The sequence below is a fragment of the Zea mays genome, chromosome 4, assembly GCF_902167145.1.
Source record: "Zea mays cultivar B73 chromosome 4, Zm-B73-REFERENCE-NAM-5.0, whole genome shotgun sequence".
Classification (NCBI taxonomy): domain Eukaryota; kingdom Viridiplantae; phylum Streptophyta; class Magnoliopsida; order Poales; family Poaceae; genus Zea; species Zea mays.
Genome location: NC_050099.1, coordinates 228023157 through 228026326, shown reverse-complemented (window position 1 = coordinate 228026326; position 3170 = coordinate 228023157). Strand labels below are relative to the sequence as shown.

The following is a 3170-nucleotide window of genomic DNA, read 5'->3' as shown; positions in this document are numbered from 1 at the left end:
TGATTAAATTCTAACTTTATCCCTTGTTTTATAAATTATACTACATCTTTATAAGTGATTAAAATATTTTAACATCACACATGCCTACCAAAGTTCTACTCGGTCCACTAATTCAGCTAAGTGACTAGAATAGCGAAAAAAATTCGCCATAGCTGAATCTGGCTCGATAATCGCAAGAACTGCGAAGTCGGCGAGAGGTTCGTGACTTACGCAATTTATCGAGCACCTTAATGCGCCTCGCACTAGCACATCAATTTATGCAACGATCGAACTATTTTGGATAATTTATCAGCTTACCGTTTCAATAGCCGACTCGAATCCGCGAAATCGGTAGTGATTTTCCGATCCAGGCAATTGTCGAGCGCTTGGGGAATATCGCGCTGCTAGCTTCGTCTTCACCCGATTCTTGGGATTCTTGATGACGCGCGGAACAACGATGATCTTCGATTGAAGTCTTCAATCGAGTACTTGATAAGCGATACAAAGGGACCTTGCTTATTTTTGTCTAATATCTGGGATTTAGGGTTCGACGAGATCGAGCGGAGAAGAACGAGGTTCGACGGGCTTGACGACGCAACCTCATCTGCGCACAACGGGGCTGAGCGCAAGCAAGGATTCCAAGCGCGCGACGAGCAGTAAACAGAGCAGGGCGCTATGGGAGGAAATTTGGAGGCCGGGTGCGCAGGGGAGAGCTCAGGGGAGCAGCGCGCGCCACCACGGCGGCCAGGGCAGGGACCACGCCGGCGAGCCCACAGCGGCCATGGAGGAGAGCGAGCAGAGAGGAGGAACAACTGGGCAGGGCCGAAATCCGAGCAGATACCGAGGGACGCGCGTGGGGAGCAGGAGCCTCGGCTGAACGCGCACATGAGAGAGCTCGCGGCCGGAAAGAACTTGACCGGCCCGGAGGAACAGGGGGCGCGGCCAACAGGAATCCGAGTAGAGGGCACAGCTACGCGCAGGGGAGAAACAGCCGGGCGCGATGAGCTGAACAACAGGGGAATTCCAAGCTGAGAGCACGGCGCGTGCGCAGGAAGAAGCTCCAGGGAGCGAGCAGGGCGCAGGAACGTTTGGTCGAACGCGGCTGGGGCAGGGAGGAGCAGGTGGCGCGCACCATGGAAGATCCGGCCGGGTGCTGGAGAGGCTGGACGCGGCCATGGACAGAGCAGGCGCGCGCAGGGAAGATGAGCAGGGGAAAGGAGAGATCCGTGCGCAGGGAAGCTTCAGGGAGGAACTTGACGGCGGCCATGGCGAGCGGGGCACGAGCTTGAGGGCGACGACATCATGGGGCAGGGGAGCTCGCGGCCACCATAGGAGAGGGAGCAGGAACCAGAACGTACACAGAGAACTCCACGGCAAGGGAGCTGAGTGTTAGACTACCCGTCTAGGGTTTGTGTTATTCCCCTTGTAATGACCGTTATACCCCTGTGTAATGGGCCTGGCCCAGTTACTCACTCTATTAATATCACTCCCAACCCCTGTTTAGGGTATGGGTTCCTATTCTAACATGGTATCTTCAGTCTAGGTTTAGTTCTCTGTTTCCTGCCAGCCGCCAGGGGCATCTTCTCCCCTGCGCAGCCGCCAGGGGGCTCCTCTCCCCTGCCGCCGCCGGCTCTTCTCCCCTCCCCGGGACCGTGCGCCCGTCACGACTCCGACCACGCGTCGCCCAGGCCCGGCGCCCCCTGTGCTCTTGCTATCCCGGCGGCTGTTACGTCGCTCGCGCCGCGCCCGTACGCTCGGCCTCCAGCCGTCCCCGCCACCACGACCCCGGCGCCCTGCGGCCCACCGACCGCGCTGTCGCCCAGGACGCCCGGATTCGCGCCTCCAGCCGCCCCTCCTCTCCCCGGCCGCACCCTCCTCCGGCGTGCTCTCCCGCCGGAATCCGTGCGTGCCTGCCAGCCGCCGCCCCAGCCTGCGCGCCCTGTCCAGTGCATGTCGCGCCCCCACCTGCGCGCCCTCCTCCCTCTTCACCTCCACCGCTGCAGCCCTCTGCTGCCGCCATGGCGGACCTCCGAACGGACCCGCACACCGCCGGCCTGGTGCAACCGCCCCTGACCGCGGGCCTGGGTGCGGACCCCACTTCCCTGGCCGCCGGTGTCGCCTCCCTGGGCCTCCCTACTACCGGCCAGACCCACCCCATGGGCCCCGGCCGCTCCGTGGCCGATGCCGAGGCTCCATACATCGTCGGCCTACGGCCCATCCGCGACGTCTCTTCCCCGGCCCACCGTCGAGGCTCTCCACCGGGGTTTCCTGCCCTCGCGGCACCCCCCGGTACCGACTCCACCCTCGGCGACACCCTCGCCACGATCCAGGCGGCCGTGATGGCCTCGCGGGAGCGTGAGCGCGCCGCCTCCCTCGCCCTGGAGCGTGAGCGTGCCCTGGGTGCCGCTCTGACCACCCAGATGGCCAACACGCAGCGTCTCCTCGGCCGCCCACCGGTCGCCCCGGTGGAACCCCCGGAGGACCCCCGCGACTCTGACCTCGACGCCGACCTCATCGCTGCCCTCCACGCTCAAGCCGCTGGTCTGCACAACATCCGGGCCCTCGTGTCCGTGGTGTTGGATCCGGCGTCTTCTCACTACCCCCGCTGGCGAGGACAGGTCCTCCTCACGCTGCGGCGGTTCGTCCTCGACGATCACGTCCTCGTCGACCAAGACGCTCCACCGCCTCGCTTCTGGTGCCTCATGGACAGCGTTGTCCTCTCGTGGCTCCACGACACCATCACCGTTGAGCTGCAGGACATCATCCGCGATCAGGCGGACACTGCACGCCAGACGTGGCTCACTCTCGAGGACCAGTTCCTCGGGAATCGGGATGCGCAGGCGCTCCACCTCGACGCCCAGTTCCACCTGTTCTCTCAGGGGGACCTCTCCGTGGGAGAATACTGCCGCCAGATGAAGGGCCTGGCTGACTCTCTCCGCGATCTCGGCGAGCCAGTTGCCGATCGTACCCTGGTGCTGAACCTCCTGCGTGGCCTCAGCCCCCGCTACGGCCACCTGAAGGCTCTCATCAAGAGGAGCGTACCCTTCCCCACCTTCCACGCCGTGCGGAACGAGCTTCTCCTCGAGGAGCTCACCATGGCGAATGAGGCACCCACTCCTGCCTCGGCCCTCTACAGCGCTCCTACCAGTGGTCAGCCGCCTTCAGGGGGCCAGGCCACCCGTCCTCCGTCG

At 63.3% G+C, this 3170-nt stretch overlaps 1 pseudogene; it reads right to left on the bottom strand.

Annotated features, from left to right (window-relative positions):
* Positions 1-652: 652 nt before the first annotated feature.
* Positions 653-1577, bottom strand: LOC109946103 (uncharacterized; annotated as a pseudogene).
* Positions 1578-3170: the final 1593 nt, after the last annotated feature.